We start from the raw sequence: 25051 nt of genomic DNA, 5'->3' as shown, positions 1-25051 counted from the left end.
AGGCTTCATGCTGCAGCACCACTTGCCTAATTAGTGTGCTGTTCTGATCAGCTTAAATGCAGCTACTAAATGTGATTTATTTCCCAAATGAAGACCAAGAAATAGTAGTTTTGTACACTGTTACCAGTGTAACATGACAATGTGAAATGAGCAAGCTTAAGCAGAGACATGACATTTATTATTTCATGTCTATTAAGCATGATACAGTTCTCTAGCGCTTACCTTTGATTTAACACATGACTGGAATGAAGGTGAGCATCTCAGGATGGAAAAAAATATGTTGTTTTCTGGGCTATGGTATTTCTTAGTGATTGAACTAATATGTGGTGGTAATGGAATATTAAAATGGGTTCCCCAAAAGCTCTTACATATTCCTGAAGGTGTACATTAGTAGCAGCATGCCAAGGGAATAAAGGCCTGTGAGAATGAAGGATGTTACTCATGCTATGTTTGAGCCTTGCACAGCTGAAAAGCTGAATAACACCTGGCTGTGAGACTGTATGTAGCAGCATCCTTAATGGTGATCCTTATTACTCGAAATCCACTAAAAACTTTCTGATTTTAAAAAAGGTTTTTGATTGTAAAGAACAGATACTTCTGTAGAGTTAGAATGTAAGGCTAAGTGAGCACTCATACAGTGGTGCTTGAAAGTTTGGGAACCCTTTAGAATTTTCTATATTTCTGCATAAATATGACCTAAAACATCATCAGATTTTCACACAAGTCCTAAAAGTAGATAAAGAGAACCAAGTTAAACAAATGAGACAAAAATATTATACTTGGTCATTTATTTATTGAGGAAAATAATCCAATATTACATATCTGTGAGTGGCAAAAGTATGTGAACCTTTGCTTTCAGTATCTGGTGTGACCCCTTTGTACAGCAATAACTGCAACTAAACATTTCTGGTAACTGTTGATCAGTCCTGCACACTGGCTTGGAGGAATTTTAGCCCATTCCTCTGTACAGAACAGCTTCAACTCTGGGATGTTGGTGGGTCTCCTCACATGAACTGCTCGCTTCAGGTCCTTACACAACATTTTGATTGGATTAAGGTCAGGACTTTGACTTGGTCATTCCAAAACATTAACTTTATTCTTCTTTAACCATTCTTTGGTAGAACGACTTGTGTGCTTAGGGTCGTTGTCTGGCTGCATGACCCACCTTCTCTTGAGATTCAGTTCATGGACAGATGTCCTGACATTTTCCTTTAGAATTCGCTGGTATAATTCAGAATTCATTGTTCCATCAACGATGGCAAGCCGTCCTGGCCCAGATGCAGCAAAACAGGCCCAAACCACGATACTACCACCACCATGTTTCACAGATGGGATAAGGTTCTTATGCTGGAATGCAGTGTTTTCCTTTCTCCAAACATAACGCTTCTCATTTAAACCAAAAAGTTCTATTTTGGGCTCATCCGTCCAAAAAACATTTTTCCAATAGCCTTCTGGCTTGTCCACATGATCTTTAGCAAACTGCAGACGAACAGCAATGTTCTTTTTGGAGAGCAGTGGCTTTCCCCTTGCAACCCTGCCATGCACACCATTGTTGTTCAGTGTTCTCCTGATGGTGGACTCATGAACATTAACATTAGCCAATGTGAGAGAGGCCTTCAGGTGCTTAGAAGTTACCCTGGGGTCCTTTGTGACGTCGCTGACTATTACACACCTTGCTCTTGGAGTGATCTTTGTTGGTCAACCACTCCTGGGGAGGGTAACAATGGTCTTGAATTTCCTCCATTTGTACAAAATTAGTCTGACTGTGGATTGGTGGAGTCCAAACTCTTTAGAGATGGTTTTATAACCTTTTCCAGCCTGATGAGTATCAACAACGCTTTTTCTGAGGTCCTCAGAAATCTCCTTTGTTCGTGCCATGATACACTTCCAAAAACATGTGTTGTGAAGATCAGACTTTGATAGATCCCTGTTCTTTAAATAAAGCAGGGTGCTCACTCACACCTGATTGTCGTCCCATTGACTGAAAACACCTGACTCTAATTTCATCTTCAAATGAACTGCTAATCCTAGAGGTTCACATACTTTTGCCACTTACAAATATGTAATATTGGATCACTTTCCTCAATAAATAAATGACCAAGTATAATATTTTTGTCTCATTTGTTTAACTGGGTTCTCTTTATCAACTTTTAGGACTTGTGTGAAAATCTGATGATGTTTTAGGTCATATTTATGCAGAAATATAGAAAATTCTAAAGGGTGCACAAACTTTCAAGCACCACTGTATGTTTATGCTAATGGGTGTTTGTTTTCTTTATGAAGGTAGTAAATATAATGCCTAAAATTAATTGGTTAAACAAATAACAACACAGATTTAGCATGAGTGTTTTTGTGAAAATGCTTAAAATGTGCCTGATAGCCAGGAGCCACTTTCTCAGATGAATAATTTTCTCTCCTCTCTTTTAGCTACCATATATTGAGGGAAGGGAACCATTAACAAATAATTTATTAAAATGTACATTTCCACATTGTGTTAGTGGTCCTGAGCATTTATTTTTAATCTTTCAGTGAATAATCTCTTTTGATGTTTGCAGTGGTGGCTACTTGTAATATACTAGTGCATCTCAAACAATTAGAATATCATGAAAAAGTTATTTTTTTGTAATTTAAAAGGTAAATATTCATATATTTGTCACATCTGCGCACCTGGCATGTGTCAAACTTCCACTCACATGCTTCAAACTTCCACTTGCATGCTTTTGCACTCTGAGCAGCGCATGCCTCCATGACTTATTACACGCCCCTGTCCTGGATTAAAGCACAATCAGTACGCGCTTATAAGGACACTGAAATCAAACAGATAGTGCAAACTATTGCATTCCTAGTGACCCTTACCAAGCTGTGTGTTTATATTGCCATTCTGGTTCTTGGCTCTGAGTTTGTATTTTGGACCTTGCCTTTTGTCTGTGCCTCTGATTGTCTGTTTGTGCCTCACTCGACCTTTGCCTGTCCTCCATTTGTTGATTTCTGCCTCACATCTTTGGATTGTTTTCCTACATGCTTTTTAATAAACACTCTTCTGCAATTACATCTGTTTACCACCAAATACTTGACAGAATACTTCACTGACACATGCAGAGGAGAACTGGCATGCTGCTCAGCCGGGATGTGTTATTTTTCTTCAGTGGCTAAGGCTTAACATACTGGCTCAATATGGGGTTGCCGAATTGATTTTTGCTGCAGTGAAGCTTTTTCTACAAGGACTTGGTGGAGCCCAAACCTCTGGAGTGCTTATGGGTCTGTTGCATGATATATTGGCTCACTGGTCCAGCACACTGGAGGGTCAAAAGCTTAGTGAAAATGCAGCATCCATGCCTCTGGAGCTCCCAGGTATTCACTGAGGAACTCAAGTCCTGGTTCCAGACCTCTAGGAAGGAGGACCCCCATAAAAGTTGTTGGCGGGCAGGGGGGACTGAGACTCCAGAGGCCAGATGCAACAGCAGAGGAGGCCTCCGCTCCCGATTTCAGCACAAACTAGCTCTTAGCTCCATTGCTAGGCTTCAAGGATATTGTCATTCTGTTGCCGGGCTTCACCAAGGACGCAACTGTCACAGAAGCTAAGTCCAGACCTGCAGTGGAGCCCAGACCTGAATCCATACCCATACACAAACCCATGTCCAGGTCCAGGCCTAGATCCATGTCTACATCAAAGCCCATGCCTAAAACTCCTCCACTAGTGTCCTCACCCCCATTTAAGGCCCAACCAGAACACAAACCTTCACCCAAGCCCATGTTCCAGTGCCACGTACTTCCCAAGCCAGAGCAGAGTGCCGATGGCACTTCATCCAGTGCCAGGTCCTCATCCCCAGGGCCATCCAAGAGGGGTTAAGTTCCTGGAGGGAGCTCTTGGGGGGGGGGGGGTCTTTTATATCTGTGCGTGTTCATGCCTGGTGCATGTCAAACTTCCACTCATGTGCTTTCATGGGGAAGCCATGGTTAGAGAAGCAGCTTTGGGACCAAACGGTCACCGGTTCGATTCCCTGTATCAGTAAGAATGGCTGAAGTGCCCTTGAGCAAGGCACCTAACCTCCAACTGCTCCCCAGGCTGCTCTGGGTATGTTGTACATCACTCTGGATAAGAGTGTCTGCTAAATGCCATGAATGTAATGTGCTCTGAGCAGCACATGCATCAGACTAATTACATGCACCTGTCCTGGATTAAAGCACAATCAGTGTGTGCTTATAAGGATGCTAAAACCTAACAGATGGTGCATTGCCTGTGACCCTTATCAAGCTGTATGTTTAGATTGTCATTCTGGTTCTCAACTCTGATTTTGGACTTTGCCTATTTGTCTGTGCCTCTGATTGTCTGTTTGTGCTTCGCTCAACCTTTGCCTGTCCACTGTTGCTGATTTTGCCTGCTAACATTGTTGTTTTTACAATAAACACTCTTCTGCACTTACATCTGCCTCACCACGATTACTGACAATATTCTATATTTGTTACACAATATTGAGATATTTCAAGCCTTTTTTTGCTTTAATTTTGATGAGTATGGCTTTTAGCCCATGAAAATGAGAAATCCAGTATTTCAAATTATTTCCTAAGATTAATCAAAAAAAGATTTACAATACAGAAATATCCAACTACTGAAAAGTATTTTAATTTATGCACTCAATACTTGGTTGGGGCTCTTTTACCACAAATTACTGCATCAATATGGCATGGCATGGAGGCGTTCAGCTTGTGGCACTGCTGAAGTGTTATTGAAGTCCAGGTTGCTTTGATACAGTGGATATAAAAAGTGTACATACAACGTTAAAATGATAGGTTTTTGTTATGTAAAAAATGAGACCACGATAAATAATTTCAAAATTTTTCCCACCTTTAATGTGACCTATAACCTGTACAATTCAATTGAAAAACAAACAAATTTGTTAGGGGAAAAACATAAAAAAAAAACCGTACAATAAGCTGGTTGCATAATTGTGCACACCCTTAAACTAATACTTTGCTGAAGCACCTTTTGATTTAATTACAGCATTCAGTCTTTTTGGGTACACACCTGCCATCAATTAAAATTACTCTGATTACCCCAAATAAAGTTTAGACATTTACTGGAAGATGCAACCTCCAGCAAAAGCCCTGGTTCACAGAGAGCTCACAAAGCATCAAAGGGATCTCATTGTTGAAAGGTATCAGTCAGGAGAAGGGTAGAAAAAACCTTAATGGCATTAGAGAAAATATGGGGCAAAAGTGACCTTATCGAGAACTGGACATCCCTCCAAAACTCATGAAAAGACAAGATGAAAATTGGTCAGGGAGGCTGCCAACAGGCCTACAGCAACACTGAAAAAGCAGCAAGAATTTCTGGCAAGTACTGGCTGTGTACTACATGTGACAACAAGCTCCTGTATTCTCCACATGTCACGCTCCACCCCAGACATCCGCTCCTGAGTTTGCAGATCTTCCACATCAGCTCCAATCCGGATCCAGGACAGGAATTCCATCCTGCCTGCTTCCCCGTTCAGCGAGCGTTCACCTACATTCACTTCCTGATTACCACTGCTGCCTTTTTAAACGCCGTTCTCAGCCACAGACAGTGCCATAACGTCTCGTATGTAGACTCTAGCTGTTTTTTTTTCCCTCGAGAGTTTTTCATATTTTTTCCTCCAAGTGTTTTTTCATGTCTTTGCCTGCCTCGTTTTTCCAAGTCAAGTTTCATGTTTTTTTTAAATACCTGGACTATTTCCTGCTCCGGTTTCCCCCACAGTCCAAAGACATGCAGGTTAGGTTAACTGGTGACTCTAAATTGACCATAGGTGTGAATGTGAGTGTGAATGGTTGTCTGTGTCTATGTGCCAGCCCTGTGATGACCTGGCGACTTGTCCAGGGTGTACCCTGCCTTTCGCCCGTAGTCAGCTGGGATAGGCTCCAGCTTGCCTGCGACCCTGTAGAAGGATAAAGCGGCTAGAGATAATGAGATGAGATGAGATGGACTATTTCCGTTATTGTTTTCTGAATCAAGTTTGTTTACATTTTTGCCATGCCTCTTTCTGGATTAAACCTACTATGCTTCTTGGATTACTGTCTGTGTGCATGTTCTGCTTTTGGGTCCTAATTCACCACACCTCCAGCAACTCTAACAGTACTTTCTGGCCAACATGGATCCAGCAGAATTCGCCAATCTGAGAACGGCCGTCCAACAACAAGGGACTCTCCTCGGGACCCATCAACAAGACCTACGACAAGTCAATCAGACCCTCGCCACCCTGTCCAACTCACTCAACCTCCTCACCATGCAGATGCAGCTTTATCAAACCATGTCTACCCCTGCCCAGTCGTCTCTGACTCCAGTTCCTGCCACTGCCTTTCTCTGCGAGCCGAGACTCCCAGCACCTCAACTCTACGATGGAGAACCAGGTACTTGCAGATCATTCTTGTCTCAATGCTCATTAATCCTTGAGCTGCAACCTCTGGCCTTCCCCACAGAATGCTCCTGGGTAGCGTATACCATCATGCTCCTCACCGGTAAGGCCAGGGAGTGGGGAACAGCGGTCTGAGACACCGATGCACATTTCTGCTCCAACTTCAAAGATTTCTCCAAGGAGATGAGGCGAACTTTCGACTGCTCTCTGTCCGGCCGGGAGGCAGCTAGAGAACTCATGGAGCTGCGGCAGGGGTCCCGGTCTACCTCAGACTACGCCATCGAGTTCCGGACATTGGCAGCATCGTGCGGTTGGAACGAGAGTGCCCAGGTTCCTGCACGGCTTGTCCGACGCCATTAAGGACAAACTGGTATCGCGGGAACTGCCGTCGGACCTCTCCAGCCTCATGGACCTTGCCAACCATATCAACGCCCGTATCCAGCAACAGAGGAGAGAGAAGACTCGCCCCAGCTTCACCTCCTCTCCATCTCCCACCTCGTCTGTCAAACCCATGTAGGTAGACCAGGTTCGGGTGTCAGCTGAAGAACGACAGCACCGGTGGAGCACAGGGGCCTGCTTCTACTGCGGTCAGCTGGGACACATCTGCCGAGCCTGCCCGTTAAAAGGACGAGCCCACCAGTGAATCGAGGGGCCCTGGTGGGCAACACTCAAAACCAGCCCCCCGCTGATTGACCGTTACTCCCTGTCATCATCATCCTTGACAACCAGCATCACTACCTCCAGGCCCTCGTCGACTCAGGGGCGGACAGGAATCTGATCTGCTCCGCCACCACCAAGTGTCTGGGAATCCCGCTACTCGCTCTCGACGTTCCTCTCACCGTTCTGACACTCAATGGCACCGGCTTGACCATCATCACCCACCTCACCACCCCGCTCACCCTGAGGATTTCCGGTAATCATTCTGAAACCATCCAACTTCACGTCATGAACGACCCCCACATACCCATCGTTCTAGGATTACCTTGGTTAATGCAGCACAACCCCCACCTAAACTGGGCCGACAACACCATCTTAGGCTGGAGCCAGTCCTGCCTAGCTTCCTGCTTACACTCCTCTCTGCCTCCCACCAAGCCACTGCAGCCTTCAGCCAGCGAGTTTCCCGACCTCTCTCACATGCCTCCAGAATGCCTGGACCTAAAGCTTGTCTTAAGTAAGACCTGAGCAGTGTCTCTCCCTCCTCACAGACCCTATGACTGTGGAATCAACCTCCTGCCTGGGACGGCGCCACCCAAAGGACGACTCTACTCTCTCCCATCAAAAGGCAAGCCATGGAGAAGTACATTTCCGAGTCCTTGGCAGCTGGGATCATCTGCCCTTCCTCCTCCCCAGCAGGGGCAGGATTCTTCTTCATGGAGAAAAAAGACAAGTTGCTCCACCCCTGCATTGATTAACGAGGTCTCAATGCCATCACGGTCAAGAACCGTGACCCACTACCACTCATGACCATGGCCTTTGAACTACTCCAGAGAGCCAAGGTATTTACCAAGCTGGATTTACGTAATGCCTACCATCTTGTCAGGATCAGGGAGGGAGACAAGTGGAAGACGGCCTTTAACACCACCACGGGTCACTACGAGTGCCTCGTAGTCCCCTTTGACCTGACCAATGCTGCCGCAGTCTTCCAGGCACTCGTGAATGATATCTTAAGGGACTATCTCAACATCTTCATTTTTGTGTACCTGGATGACATCCTGATCTTCTCCTGCTCCCTGGAGGAACATCGGGGTCACATCCGGCAGGTCCTCCAGTGCCTGTTAGAGAAGAAGCTGTTTGTCAAGGTGGAAAAAAGTGAGTTTCACCAGAGCTCTGTCTTGTTTCTGGGGTTCATCATCTCCCCAGTGAGGATCCAGATGGACCCCCTCAAGCTTGAGGCAGTCACTGACTGGCCCACACCATCCTCGTGGCGGGAGCTCCAGCGTTTCCTGGGGTTCACTAATTTTTACAGGCACTTCATCCGTGAGTTCAGCATGGTGGCCGGACCTCTCACAGCATTGACCTCAATCAAGAGCCCGTTCAAGTGGGGGGAGGAAGCAAAGAAAGCCTTCCCCATGCTCAAATGAAAATTCACCACAGCACCCATCCTCACCATACCCGACCCGGCCAAGCAGTTTATTGTGGAGGTCGATGCTTCCGAGTCCGGGGTCAGAGCCATTCTCTCCCAGAGGGCCAATGATAACAAGGTCCACCCCTGCTCCTTCTTCTCTCGCCAGTTGTCCCCTGCTGAGCAGAACTATGATATCGGCGACAGAGAGCTGTTGGCCTTCAAGCTGGCCTTGGAGGAGTGTAGACACTGGCTCGAGGGGTCGGATCTCCCCTTCATTGTCTGGACCGACCACAAAAATCTAGAATACCTCAAGTCCGCCAAACATCTCAACTCACATCAAGCCCAATGGTCTCTCTTCTTCTCCCAATTCCGGTTCACGCTCTCCTACTGTCCAGGCTCCACGAACGGCAAACCTGATGCCCTGTCCAGGATATTCTCTTCCTGCCAGGAGCCTAGAATGCCCAAAACCATCCTCCCCCCACGCTGTCTGGTGGGGGCCACCCTACTTGAGGTAGAGATGTTAGTGCAGAAGGCCCTGGAGCAGGACCCCGGGGCTGGTAACTCTAGCAATATACCACACAACCATCTGTTTGTTCCCTGTTCTGTGTGAACCCAGGTGCTGCAGTGGGATCATAGCTCCAAGTTGGCTTGTCATCCAGGAGCTGCTCGAACCCTGGCACTCATTCAACAATGCTTCTGGTGGCCATCGATCAAGGGAGATGTCCAGGAGTTTGTGGCAGCCTGCAACACATGTGCCCAGAACATGACAGCCAATCGACCCCCTGCCGGCTTGCTGAGACCCCTCCGGACTTCTCGTCGATCCTGGTCACAAATCACCCTGAACTTCATCACAGGACTCCCCAACTTAGATGGCAGCACATGCATTCTCAGTCATTGACTGTTTCTCTAAGTCAGTCCACTTCATCCCTCTGCCCAAGCTTCCCACCGCTAAAGAAACTGCCGAACTACTCATCCTCCACATCTTCCGTATACACGGACTCCCCACTGACATTGTCTCCAACTGGGGTCCTCAATTCACTGCGCAGTTCTGGAGGACCTTCTGCAAACTCATTGGGGCCTCCTGTAGTCTCTCATCAGGATTCCACCCTCAAACCAACAGCCAGGCAGAACGGGCAAATCAAGACTTGGAAGTGGCACTCTGGTGCATGGCGTCCAGGGATGCCAGTTCTTGGAGTAAGTACCTACCTTGGGTTGAATATGCTCACAACACTCTGCCTTCATCTGCCACAGGTCTCTCGCCCTTCCAGTGCTCCCTAGGCTACCAACCACCACTCTTCCCCAACTAAGAGGAGGAGGTCGCCATACCCTCAGCCCAGACCTTCATACGCTGCTGCAGGAGGACGTGGGCATTGGCCTGGAGAAGACTCCTACGCTCCACCCTAGCATCCAAGAGGCAGGCTGACAAACACCGCTCTAAAGCACCCATCTACCGGGTGGGGCAGCTAGTCATGCTCTCCACACGCCATCTGCCTCTCAGAACCGTCTCCTGCAAGCTGGCTCCCAGATACGTAGGACCCTTCCTCATCAGTAAGGTAATCAATCCATGTTCTGTCAAACTGGCATTACCACTCACCATGCGATGCATTCACCCCACGTTCCACGTATCACAGTTGAAACCTCTTGTCTCCAGTTCCACAGACCATGCGAGAACATCTCATATGTAGACTCTAGCTGTTTTTTTCCCTCAAGAGTTTTTCATGTTTTTTCCTCCAAGTGTTTTTTTATGTCTTTGCCTGCCTCGTTTTTCCAAGTCAAGTTTCATGTTTTTTTTTATACCTGGACTATTTCTGTTATTGTTTTCTTAATCAAGTTTGTTTACATTTTTGCCACGCTTCTTTCTGGATTAAACCTACTATGCTTCTTGAATTACTGTCTGTGTGTGTGTTCTGCTTTTGGGTCCTAATTCACCACTCCTCCAGCAACCCTAACACCATATGTCTGGACTATGAGGTAGGGTCAAAGAAAAACACCTAGGCTTGGCTAAATTTTGCAAAAACAATACATCAACTATCCCAAAAGCATGTGGGAAAATTTGCTATGGTCTGATGAAACCAAGGTTGAACTTTTTAGCCACAAATCCAAAAGGTATGTTTGGCACAAAAACAACACTGCACATCACCAAAAGAGTACCATGCCCACGGTGAAGCATGGTGGTGGCAGCATCATGTTTTGGGGTTGCTTTTCTTCAGCTGGAACAGGGGCTTTAGTTAAGTTGGAGGGAATTATGAACAGTTTTATACACCAGTCAATTTTGGCCCAAAACCTTCAGGTGTGTGCTAGAAAGATGAAGAGGAATTTCATCTTTCAGCATGACAATGACCCCAAGCATACATCAAAATCAACAAAAGAAAGGCTTCACCAGAAGAAAATTAAAGTTTTGGAATGGCCCAGCTAGAGCCCAGACCTAAATCCAACTGAAAATCTGTGGGGTAATCTGAAAAGGGCTGTGCGCAAGAGATGCCCTCGCAATCTGACAGATTTGGAGCGCTTTTGCAAGGAAAAGTGGGCAAATATTGCCAAGTCTAGATGTGGCAGGCTGATAGACTCCTACCCAAAAAGACTGAATGCTGTAATTAAATCAAAAGGTGCTTCAACAAAGTATTAGTTTAAGGGTGTGCACACTTATGCAACCAGCTTATTGTATGTTTTTAATTTTTTATGTTTTCCCCCTAACAGATTTGTTTGTTTTTCAATTGAATTGCACAGTTTATAGGTCACATTAAAGGTGGGAAAAGTTTTGAAATTATTTATCATGGTCTCATTTTTTTTTTACATCAGAAAAACCTATCATTTTAATGGGGTGTGTACACTTTTTGTATCCACTGTAGCAGCCTTCAACTCGTCTGTATTTTTAGGTCAGGTGTTTCTCGTCTTCCTCTTGACAATACCCCATAGATTCACTGCAAAAAACTGAAAACTGAATTTGAGGAGAAAATTCCTTACTACTAGTGAAATTATCTTTCTCCATGGACAGATAATTTTATTTGACAAGACACCTTGAAATAAGTTGGTTACAATATAGAACTAGTTTTAATAATCTCAGAGTTGGTGTGTTGTATTCTACACTGCAAAAATGATATCTTAGCAAGTTAGAATATCTTGAATATAGTTGAGAAATACCTAATATTTCCTATTATAATAATACAAAACACCAACTCTGAGATTATTAAAACTAGTTCTAGATTGTAACCAACTTATTCCAAGATGTCTTGTCAAGTAAAATTATCTGTCCATGCAGCAAGATCATTTCACTAGTATTAAGGAATTTTCTCCTCAAATTCAGTTTTCAGTGTTTTGCAGTGTTCTCTATGGGGCTCAGGTCAGACGAGTTGGCTGGTGAATCAGGCACAGTAATCCTATGGTCAACAACAATGTTTGTGTCTTTGCTGCTGTGACAATCTAATTTCCTGCAAAGGATCATTAAAGTATATCTTATCTTATCTTATCTTATCTTATCTTATCTTATCTTATCTTATCTTATCTTAACAAGCCATTTGGTAGAAGTTTTGGCACTATAGGCAGGTGCTAAGTCCTGCTGGAAAAGGAAATTGACATCTCCATATAGCTTGTCAGTAGATGGAAGTATGATGTGCTCTACAGTCTCCTGGTAGATGGCTACATTGACTTTGGACTTGATAAAACACAATGGACCAACACCAGCAGATGACATGGCACTCCAAATCATCAGGGACTGTGGAAACTTCACACTGGACTTCAAACATCTTGGATTCTGTGCCTCTACACTCTTCCTCAAGACTCTAGAATCTTAATTTCCAAATGAAATGCAAAATTTACTTTCATCTGAAAAGAGGACTTTGGACCACTGAGCAACAGTCCAGTTCTTTCTCTCCTTAGCCCAGGTAAAGTGCTTCTGATGTTGTCTCTGGTTCAGGAGTGGCTTGATATTAGGAATACAACAGTTGTAGCCCCTTTCTTGAAGACGTCTCTGTGTGTGGTGGCTCATGATGCACTGACACCAACCTCAGTTCACTCCTTGTGAAGTTCTTCCAAGTACTTGAATGTACTTTTCTTGACAATCCTTTCAAGGCTGTCGTCATCCCTGTTGCTTGTGCACCTTTCCCAGCAATGACCTTCTGGGGGTGTCCATGATCTTCTTTTGGACAACTGTCAAGTCAGCTGATTCCCTTCTATGCATTCTATTGGCAAATCTCTCATAGAGCACCTTATTTAAGCTGCTTTAACCTGCCTACCTTTGCTGCTTCCTCTGCAAGCCATTTTGCAACCCACCTCCACCCCAACTCCTCCCCTTTCATGCTGTCTGACTTTAATCATATAATTTCTGGATTATTGATGCCAGCTCACAACCCAGTCTGGGCCACCTTCTTCCATTGATCCATGGTCCAGTTCTGATGCTCACATGCCTATTGTAGGCACTTTCCTTAGCGGACAGGAGTCAGCATGAGTGCCCTGACCAGTCTGCAGTTCCTCAGCCCATATAAAGCAAGCTGTGATGTGCTGTGCATTCTAACACCTATCATAGCCAGCATTAACTTTTTTCAACAGTTGTGCAGGTGCTCTTCTGTGGTTCACTGATTGGTCCAAGGAAGGACACTTTCTGATAGATGATGATAATCACTACATATTAGAAACACCCCTATGACCTACAATTTTAGAGATGTGTTGAACCAGTAATCTAACCATTGCATTTGGCCCTTGTCAAAGTAGCTAAGATTCCAAATCCATGCATTTTCATTGCTGCTGCCCTCCCTGCTGTAACCATTCTGTGCAGGCACGTGGAAGGGCAGGGAGGTGTTCTTCTTGCCTCAAGGCTTTCCACCTAAGCACGTGGAAGGGCAAGGAAGTCCATTAATCCATGCCATTTCCATTGCTGCCACCCTCCCTACTTTAGCCATTCCATGCAGGCACATGGAAGGGCAGGGAGGTCCCATATTCTGACCTTAATCAATGTCATCTCTGTTTTCATTTATGCCTCCACTGTTCCGTACCCGGGGGTTGCTGCGGCTCTCCCTGCTTTAGCATTTCCATGAAGGTACATCAAGTCTTTCCACATAATGCACATGGAAGGGCAGGGAGGTCCCAGAACAGAGCCACCTGTCAAATACAACTTGTTGCAAATATTGCAATGTAAATAATGTTCCTTAACGAAAGTGGTTCTGACAGAATTGTGTTGCATGTGCTGAAATAGACCAAGAGGTGCACTGTATTTATACTGCTTTACTCAAACTTGAAATGATTCTAATATTTTGAGGGGGTTTTTGTGTCATAGGCCATAATTCATCTCATCTCATTATCTCTAGCCGCTTTATCCTTCTACAGGGTCGCAGGCAAGCTGGAGCCTATCCCAGCTGACTACGGGCGAAAGGCGGGGTACACCCTGGACAAGTTGCCAGGTCATCACAGGGCTGACACATAGACACAGACAACCATTCACACTCACATTCACACCTACGGTCAATTTAGAGTCACCAGTTAACCTAACCTGCATGTCTTTGGACTGTGGGGGAAACCGGAGCACCCGGAGGAAACCCACGCGGACACGGGGAGAACATGCAAACTCCACACAGAAAGGCCCTCGCCGGCCCCGGGGCTCGAACCCAGGACCGTCTTGCTGTGAGGCGACAGCGCTAACCACTACACCACCGTGCCGCCCTAGGCCATAATTATCAAAATTAAAATAGAAAAAATGCTTGAAACATTTTGGTTTATGTGTAATGAGTCTTGAATATATATCAAATTTTAACTTTCTTAAATAATTGATGGAAAATATTGAACTTTTTCACAATATTCTAATTGTTTGAGATGCACTAGTACAACTCCGATTCCAAAAAAGTTGGGACAAAGTACAAATTGTAAATAAAAATGGAATGCAATAATTTACAAATCTCAAAAACTGATCTTGTATTCACAATAGAACATAGACAACATATCAAATGTCGAAAGTGAGACATTTTGAAATTTCATGCAAAATATTGGCTCATTTGAAATTTCATGACAGCAACACATCTCAAAAAAGTTGGGACAGGGGCAATAAGAGGCTGGAAAAGTTAAAGGTACAAAAAAGGAACAGCTGGAGGACCAAACTGCAACTCATTAGGTCAATTGGCAATAGGCCATTAACATGACTGGGTATAAAAAGAGCATCTTGGAGTGGCAGCAGCTCTCAGAAGTAAAGATGGGAAGAGGATCACCAATCCCCTTAATTCTGCGCCGACAAATAGTGGAGCAATATCAGAAAGGAGTTCAACAGTCACTACGTTTACATGCACATAGAGAGAATCGAATTTCTGCCGTTGCTCGACTGAAATCGAAGTTCAAAATGCCATGTATACACCTTAATTCGGCTGAAATTGAACCGAACTTGATTTCTCGGAATCGAGCTACACAACCTAGTTTATGCGATTTCTGCCGAGCTACTTTGTGCATGTATACCCTATCGAGCTAGTTGTCGAGCTACTTCCGGAAGTGACGAGTGACGAGACCACAAGCGGGAAACACAACAGCCTCGGTCGGCATGACAACAGTAGTAGCGAGCAGCAGAAGAGGTCAGGAGGAACAAACAAAGAAGAGAAAATGGCGATGTAGAGCTCTCTGAAGTGTGGGTGGAGCACAGAGGACGGCAGGACAAAGCTTCTGGTACTAATAGGCTTTTTATTGTCAGACTTTTCAGTTTAACAGCCTACTTTTATTCTTGAGAGAAAAACACACACACACACACACTCACTCACACACACACACACACACACACACACACACACACGCGCGTGCTGTGTTCTAGTCCCGGGATGAGCTGTCCCCTCTGCTCTCCCTCTGCCTCCTTAAATAGGGCGCGGTTACTGGGAAGACACAAAAACACAGGTTAATTACCGTCAGGTGAAGTGATTCTGCCACTCACCTACCCTGGCTCCGCCCTCCTGTCACAGACTGGCGCTTGACCACGCCCCCACTGCCACAGGCAAGCAGAAACGTGCACTTCTGGAGCAATGAGGAGACAGAGTTCATGCTCATTCAGCTTAAGGAGTTGAATATATTAAAATTCATGGACGGGAGAAAAACGTGCAATGGAGAACACGGAACTGATAACTTTGTTTACACTCTTGAATAGCTCTTCTTCATGACGACAACCGGAAGTGTACCAACACGATGGGGCGTGTTGCGCCACCTGTGGCTCGGGTGCACAATGCACCTCACACAATAGCCCGATTTCATTGTGTGCATGTAGGATTGGATTTCTCTGGCACCCTGCTGGGACCTTCAGCTCGATTACCGACAGCAGCTCGATTTGGATGTGCATGTAAATGTAGTCACTGTAAAATTGCAAAGAGTTTGAACATATCATCATCTACAGTGCATAATATCATCAAAAGATTCAGAGAATCTGGAAGAATCTCTGTGCGTAAGGGTCAAGGCCGGAAAACCATACTGGGTGCCTGTGATCTTCGGGCCCTTAGATGGCACTGCATCACAGACAGTCATGCTTCTGTATTGGAAATCACAAAATGGGCTCAGGAATATTTCCAGAGAACATTATCTGTGAACGGGCAGCACGGTGGTGTAGTGGTTAGCGCTGTCGCCTCACAGCAAGAAGGTCCTGGGTTCGAGCCCCGGGGCCGGCGAGGGCCTTTCTGTGTGGAGTTTGCATGTTCTCCCCGTGTCCGCGTGGGTTTCCTCCGGGTGCTCCGGTTTCCCCCACAGTCCAAAGACATGCAGGTTAGGTTAACTGGTGACTCTAAATTGACCGTAGGTGTGAATGTGAGTGTGAATGGTTGTCTGTGTCTATGTGTCAGCCCTGTGATGACCTGGCGACTTGTCCAGGGTGTACCCCGCCTTTCGCCCGTAGTCAGCTGGGATAGGCTCCAGCTTGCCTGCGACCCTGTAGAAGGATAAAGCGGCTAGAGATAATGAGATGAGATGAGATTATCTGTGAACACAATTCACCGTGCCATCCGCTGTTGCCAGCTAAAACTCGATAGTTCAAAGAAAAAGCCATATCTAAACATGATCCAGAAGCGCAGATGTCTTCTCTGGGCCAAGGCTCATTTAAAATGGACTGTGGCAAAGTGAAAAACTGTTCTGTGGTCAGAATCAATATTTGAAGTTCTTTATGGAAATCAGGGATGTCGTGTCATTCGGACTAAAGAGGAGAAGGACGACCCGAGTTGTTATCAGCGCTCAGTTCAGAAGCCTGCATCTCTGATGGTATGGGGTTGCATTAGTGCATGTGGCATGGGCAGCTTACACATCTGGAAAAACACCATCAATGCTGAAAGGTATATCCAGGTTCTAAAGCAACATATGCTCCCATCCAGATGACATCTCTTTCAGGGAAGACCTTGCATTTTCCAACATGACAATGCCAAACCACATACTGCATCAATTACAGCATCATGGCTGCATAGAAGAAGGGTCCGGGTACTGAACTGGCCAGCCTGCAGTCCAGATCTTTCACCCATAGAAAACATTTGGCGCATCATAAGACGGAAGATACAACAAAAAAGACCTAAGACAGTTGAGCAACTAGAATCCTACATTAGACGAGAATGGATTAACATTCCTATCCCTAAACTTGAGCAACTTGTCTCCTCAGTCCCCAGACGTTTACAGACTGTTGTAAAGAGAAAAAGGGATGTCTCACAGTGGTAAACATGGCCTTGTTCCAACTTTTTTGAGATGTGTTGTTGTCATGAAATTTAAAATCACCTAATTTTTCTCTTGAAGTGATACATTTTCTCAGTTTAAACATTTGATATGTCATCTCTGTTCTATTCTGAATAAAATATGGAATTTTGAAACTTCCACATCATTGCATTCCGTTTTTATTTACAATTTGTACTTTGTCCCAACTTTTTTGGAATCGGCGTTGTATTTACATCATCGACAATTAAATCTACAAATTACAATTGAATGCAATTCATCCATTCACATTTATTAATAATTACATTACCAGTCAAATGTTTGGACACACCTTCTAATCCAAAAGCTTTCTTTTTTTTTTTATTAAAGACACTTCATGTTTTAAAGTAGTGATGGACTGTTGTTTCTTTAGTTAGGCTCTTAACATGGATTTACTACAGTTGTGGAATAGGACTATTTACTGCATTTTTATTATTTACTATTGACTGATTTCAAATGCTTTAAGATGGCAAGAAATTACACTAATTAACTTTTGATGAGGCACACCTGTTAATAGTTAAATGAAATGCATTCCAGGTGGCTACCTCATGAAGCTGGTCAAGACATTGCCAGTAGTGTGCAAAGCTGTGAATTATGGTTACCATACAATTCCATATAATGCTCCATATGTTATTTCATAGTTTTGATGTCTTCAGTATTGTTCTACAGGTTGTACATTGTAGACGATATAGAAAAACCTATGAATGAATAGGTGTATCCAAACTTTGACTGGTATATATTTTTGAAACTTTATAGAAGTATTACTTTGCTAATTGTCCATACTGCCTTGCATCACAGAATGATATGATGTGCTGATGGTGTGGTCAGATCATTCTTTTGAAATGGTATGGTAAGTGACCTTCTAACTCACCACAAGGACCAAGCCTTATTTGACATGACAGGCTAAACTGGCTCATTTCCTGCCTCAAGGACTGTTGCTGACATTTCAAGTTAATGGAAAAACAAACAATTGCAAGTGGATTCTATTTAACTCCTACTGGTGTAAAAGCAATTTATAATATTCACAAATTTGGTCAAATAAGGAAAATTCAGATCATGAGACTTTTAAATTTACTTTAATATCACCTGCTATCAGTGTAGACCCAGGCATGTAAATGTGTCCATTTCTACTAGTCCTATCATACTTATAAATTAGGTTGTCCTGGATTTTTAAATTGTAGATATTGTTTTCAAGCTTTCCCCTGCCCCCCGTCCCACTGCTCCTCAACAAAGCCAACATCTAGGTTATGCGTCTTTGTACACTTCCAGCCTAACTTCTGCTGTGCAGTAGTTCATTTTTTTTCAGAGTGTAGTGCATGCAAGAATGATATCATGCTTTCAAATATCTACTCTCTAACATTCACACTCTCAGATACTGCAGTGCTCAAATTGTGCCAGATATATTTCAGTAGCTGAGAGAGAAGACCACGACAATTTATTAGGGTGACATCTTCCACATGGGAATCCAATTTTAGGCATGCAGTAAGCTAGTATATGAGGGAAGCACTAATCTAAAAATGATTACATTGACATACAGTTCAAAGCCTTGTTGCTTGAAGTAAACTTTGTTTTATACTGAAAACTGCTGTCATTTTTTTATTTATTTGGCCTGATTTGAAATGACTGAAAAGAACGTACAAAGCAGTATAGTAACATAAATCTTACCTTCCTTTAGGTTGTTATTGCTTCTGTCTATAATTAGGAACATTTGTGGCCCACACAACCCTACCATTTTGCCATTACTCCTCTGTGTATACTTTCTGTGTGAATTATGGCTTTCTATACAAGTCACTGCTGAATCTTAGAATGGGCTGCTTTTACTTTTTGGATGTTATTTCACTGAAGTTTACAGGAGCATAAAACCAGGGTCGTCTAATTTTCTCTCCTAATCCATTTAACCAATTTATTAAATCAACCATCAGTATATGCATCTGTCTCCTCTCCTCTTATTCTCAGCATAATTGTACTACAAAGAGAGTAATACTATTGCTTAGTAATGCACAGACTGATTTTTCGTCATTGCTACATTTTGGCATGGCTTCACTCTAGCTAGTGCAAGCTTTATTTAGTAGTTCCTTGGAAAGAATGGCTATTCATCACCCATTCCTTGAACCATCCCAATCCTTTATTCCCTTCTTCCCTGGTTGATCAACTTTGTGATTTTGCCTCAGTATACTCTCCCACCATTGTCTTTTTAGACTTTCTTCATTTATCATCCACACAACTTTAAGAAAGCCCCATTAGTGGGGCAGATGTTCCATTCTCGAGGAACTTGCTTGAGAATGTGAGTGTCGTAATGCAGATTTGGACTTGGTATGGTGGGGGGATTGCTAGGGAGAAGGTTCTTCATGTTTCCCAGCCTTTGGGATAATAAACATGTGCTAGGGGTCTTGCAGTAGCTGCAAAATGCTTCTATTGAGGCCATGAAGAGAGCATGGATGGGGAGCTGGCGTCAGGGTCAAGGTGGCAGACCGAGGCTAATGAATATGGATGCCTTGGCCCATCTGCTGCCTGTGGTGCATGTAAAAAAACAACTTTCTGGCTGGGAGACGGAAGCCACACTCCAACAAAGTGACCCTTGGTGAATATACTGGATTGAGGATCACAACTTTCCCAGCCTTGCAAAAGAAGTGCACATGATGACGTATGAGAAGCAAATGCATGCTGCATGTGCACATTATGCAAGGAAGCCAGGTCTGCATTGTTTCAGCAGTGTTATGCACTGCAGTATTATGATTTAAATGACACTGATCACTTTTCATTGTCATTTTCTTTTTGTGTGATTGTTCTAGTAATGATACATCTTTAAGAAATTTATTTTTACATCTATACTGTTCATTTATACCTCATACCTTTGAAAAGTTCTTTTTGATCTGTCTTTGTTTTGACAGTCTGCTACTGAAATATATTTCTGTGAGGTTCTTGTCCATAGAGAATATCTACTGTTATGATATTACAATTTTAATAGTTTTTTCAATCTCAAAGAAGATATGCAGTATAAAGAAGTTTAGTTAGGTTTAGTTATATATAACTGCCTTCATCTGCACTGTATTGTTGGTGGTTATTGCCATTCTAGAATAATATTGCATGCATTTAAATAGCAATTTTTATATGATGTGGGCAGGCTGACCCTCATTATATATTAATTTAAAAAAGGCAAAAAAGTAGGAATGCAGATATTTAAAGGCTGTTGTATTTTTAAACTATTGAAAAATATCAGAAATACAATTGAGCAATGATAAATATATCTTTTTAATATTGCACACTTTTACTAAAAATTCAGTTGCAGAGCACTGTGTTGTCCTAATATTGTTGTGTCCTGCATTGTGCTTTGTGTAATGAGACACAATGAAGGAAAACGAGAAGGCAATAGTGTGTGCAGAATAAGTCAGTAACTCTCTCTCTCTCTCTCTCTCTCTCTCTCTCTCCACTCTTCCTAAACCAAAATATATTAGCATTGTAGTGGAATAAAATTCACTGAGTGCTCATATGGATGAACATATAGCTCAGTATTTAAACTACATGTCTAGGCTTGTACATGAAAAATCATCAGGAATCATTTGTTCTCCCGAAAAGCTCCTGTGCGCAAACAAACATTATGCTTAGTTACATTTATATATAATATTACTATAAATAATGTTTTAACCCTCTTGTAGTTTTTTAATTCTTCCCCACGATGTGTAAGCAAATGTGCTCTGACAGCTTCTACCTTTGGGAATTTGGGATTTATTGGGGGGGAAAGGGTAGCCCTAGCTGGACTGTATGGATTTTCAAATTTTATATATAATCCAATAAGGATTTTCTATGTATATGCATGACTGTAAAATTAACATTCCAGTGACACATCTATCTATCTATCTATCTATCTATCTATCTATCTATCTATCTATCTATCTATCTATCTATCTATCTATCACTACAGAACATTTTCAATAAGCATTTCTAGGCAAAAGTTGTATATTGCCAGATCTCTAGAGTTTCTGGTTTGAATCTGGTGCTTACTGTTAGTAGATAGAGGATTGTCTCCTAAGATCATACTGATGATTAAATTTCATACTTGTTTATGTGACATTTCTCACTGCTTTTAAAATGGAGGTTCCTTGTTGAAATGCTTGATTTTTTAACATCTCAATTAACAAGAATTAGTTTATCTGTTAGTTCAACCTCATGAAGCAAGTCACTCTATACTAGAGTCACATGTGATAACACAGAGAGGCAGAGAGTGGGAGACATATGCCCAAAGTGTTCAAACATGCCATTATTAGGAAAGAAAAACTCATTTATCACCCACAATCAAGCCAGACAACCTTCCTGGAAACAGATTCTTCAGAGTGCAGTGCTCTGTGTGTGAGAATTTCTGTCTCTGAAAGCATTTTCCCTAGCTCCTCTTTAACCTTATGTCACCACCCTACCCTATCTTCTATAGAAGAGGTCACCACTCTCTTTTGACCCCAACACAAGAGACATTGCCCTGGTCCCCTACGTTTCTATCTGCATCTTTTTGGGAGCTGTCTGAATGAACCCACACATACAGCTGAGTGAAACAATAAGGAACTTTCTCTAGAAATCTTTCTTTCCCCTCTTTCCCCAAACCACACAGAAATAGTATCAATTTTAACAAGCCTAATCATTGGATTTCATGTGAATGTAGAAAATATTATTGCTGCAAAACATGGCCCTAGGCCTAACCATTTATAAATGTACATGCAAGTTGGCTCAGACATAATGTTATTAAATAGATATTATGAAGAAGTTGTGGGCAGCATGGTTGTGCAGTGGTTAGCACTGTTGCCTCACAGCAAGAAGGTTCTGGGTTCAAGCACAGTAGCGGGGGGTGCTTTCTTTGTGGAGTTTGCATGTTCTCCCCTGTGTCTGTGTGGGTTTCTTCTGGGTGCTCCAGTTTCTCCTACAGTCCAAAGACATGCAGCTAGGTTAACTGGCTACTTTAAATTGCCCATATGTGTAAATGGCTGCTTCCCAAGCCTGGAAATGGAAGGGTTGTGGCAGGAAAGGCATCTGGCATATGCTCCAATTAATGACATGTGGATCAATATGGTCCACAGCAACCCCATATACATAAATGGGACGAGCTGGAAGAAGTGAGTGAGATGTTATGTTAAAATACCTATGAAAGTGAACCTATTTTTTGATGTGACACTATTAATAATAGTAGTCAAGCACCCCTATTGTTTAAGAGTGTCAGCTCTACTGTATTTATTTCCAGGTTGTATTTGTTTCTCAGTGCAAAATTAATGTGTTAGTTTATAGTTCCTGTATTGGTTTGTACTGATTGGTACTGGTTTGTATTTGTCCTGTGTAGTTGTACGTATTGTTTTGGTTTCATAATTCCACTAGAAATCATCCCTCAATGATGGTCTACAACTAATCTAGCTAGATCTGATCCATTAAATCTGCATGAATTGCATAATATGTAATAGAGCTCTCAGACATGTAATGTGAAGACTGTGTCATGGAAAATAGTAAAGCTTGTTTCAAGGGAATCAGTTGTCTACCCACCCATAAGGTTGTGTTCAGGGAAGCAGCAAATGTTTTTAAGTGTTGCTCCACATAAAAGCTGAACCATTTATACACAACATATTGATCAGTGCTCTTCTCTGTGCTGGCAAACAGGCGGTGGAATGAGCTTGCTGTAGCTATCTGAACAGCAGAGTCATTGGCTGTCTTCACACAAAGACTGAAGTACTAACTTCTTAACTGGGTTTAGCTTGATGTTATTCTTAGACCCTGACTTATTGAACTAGCATAAGAGCATTTTTTTAAATTACAATGTATTTCTGAGACTCATTCTGTATAAGAGCATGTGCTAAACTGTAATGGTGAAATCTTTCTATTGCTTGTAGTTATTTGAGTATTTAATTTTGTAGCAGACACAATTAGCACTGCAGCTCATATTGGTTCATTCCAATTTCCAGTTATGAGTTCCCACCTTAGATCACTGATTATATTTGAAGTTTTTCCTAGATTAATATTTGTAAACAAACAAACAACAACTGGAAGAGTACTTGGTAGAGTGCATACCTTTGCCAAGCCACATATCTAGATTTGCATCAAAATCTAAACAGTGATCCTTGGCCCATGGCCCACCTTTCCTCAAAATTTCATGAAAATCCATACACTACTTTTTGAGTTACATTGGGAACAGACAGATGAACAAACTAATAGAGGTGAAAACATAACCTCCTCTAACAAAGTTGGCAGAGCTAACAACTGTATTCTTCATGTGTTTGTGTCAATGGCTATTAAGCTGTCCCCAAGCCAGAATCTCTCGTCTCCAAGCCTGACATCACCAGTTCTTGGTTCCAGATCAGTGATGATGGAACTGAGATGGTTTTTCTAGCCAAGTATCCACCCTTTTATGGTTTAAATGTGCAGAATAGTTAGATACTAGGAACTTGATCCAGGAACAGGACTGACACAGTGTCTCTTTTTAAAAGGGGATATACAACTCAGCATTAAAACCATCTTATCTGGCAAATAATTGTGTTGAGAATTTATTTTGAGGAACATATTATTTGTAAGAGTTAATTTAAGTTAATATTCATAAAGACAGTTAATGTGTTAAATACTTAGTTAAAAGAGGATTGCATTTCATTTGAGTGTTTGATTTGGAGTTGTATTAAAAAGGGACTTCAACACCCATGATGCTCTCGGAGCAAAAAGGTGAACCTGGCATGATGACGTTAGTTTGTTGTTGTTAGAGGCCATGCCATGTACTCCTCATTTGCACAAGCTGTGTATGCCTTTCCTTTTTTTTTTATTCACTAAAGACGTCTGATTTTAAGTCCAGAGTCTCGTCTCATCAATTTTGAAGTTGTAAGAGGAAACTGCAACTTTTTTTTGGTCCTGAAAACCCAGGATTGCCGTGGGAGATAATGGCTGATGAAGATAGAGACACCGAGAAGTGACTGGACAGTGGGGAATAACGTACTGAAAAGTTGAAAAGAATGTGTCGGACAATATGGAGTTCCACCACGAGACTGCTGAATCAGATTGATGCTGAATTATTAAAGGAAGACCCGGACATTGGCTGTGTGCAAGAGGTGCTGGCTGTGTTGTCAGCAAAGGAGGACAGCTTGTGCGAGCTTGACTGTGTAGTGGAAGAACACACTTCATTGGAAGATGTGGAGGCGGAAATCGAACTCGCAGAGGAATACAGAGACCGTATGATCAGTATGAAGATGCGAGCTCACCGAGTGCTCAGAACACATAAGACTGCAAGTAACAACAATCCCCGGCCTGCTCGGCTAAGTGATGTTAGCGCAAACTCTGCCAGCTCTCAGCACAGTAACCCAACAGTGAGACTATGGCAGGAATTTTGGAGCTAGTATGAGACTGCTATTCATAGCAATGATCTCATCTCATTATCTCTAGCCGCTTTATCCTGTTCTACATGGTCGCAGGCAAGCTGGAGCCTATCCCAGCTAACTATGGGCGAAAGGCGGGGTACACCCTGGACAAGTTGCCAGGTCATCACAGGGCTGACACATAGACACAGACAACCATTCACACTCACATTCACACCTACGGTCAATTTAGAGTCACCAGTTAACCTAACCTGCATGTCTTTGGACTGTGGGGGAAACCCATGTGGACACGGGGAGAACATGCAAACTCTCTACAGAAAGGCCCTCGTCGGCCACGGGGCTCAAACCGTGACCTTCTTGCCATGAGGCGACAGTGCTAACCACTACACCACCGTGCCGCCCCCATAGCAATGATGCCCTTTGCAAAAGAGAAAAGTTTACCTACCTGAAAACACCTCACAGGAACAGCTGCAAAGGCAGTAGCAGGGCTCACACTGACAGACAGTAACTATGATGCTGCAGTTGATATACTCCAAAACAGATTTGAAAGAAAAGTTCTTATTGTAAATGCCCACATGTCAAAGCTGCTGAATCTCACT

The sequence above is a fragment of the Neoarius graeffei genome, chromosome 4 (genome assembly GCF_027579695.1).
Source record: "Neoarius graeffei isolate fNeoGra1 chromosome 4, fNeoGra1.pri, whole genome shotgun sequence".
In the NCBI taxonomy this organism is placed as follows: Eukaryota; Metazoa; Chordata; class Actinopteri; order Siluriformes; family Ariidae; genus Neoarius; species Neoarius graeffei.
Note: the sequence above shows the minus strand (reverse complement) of the source record.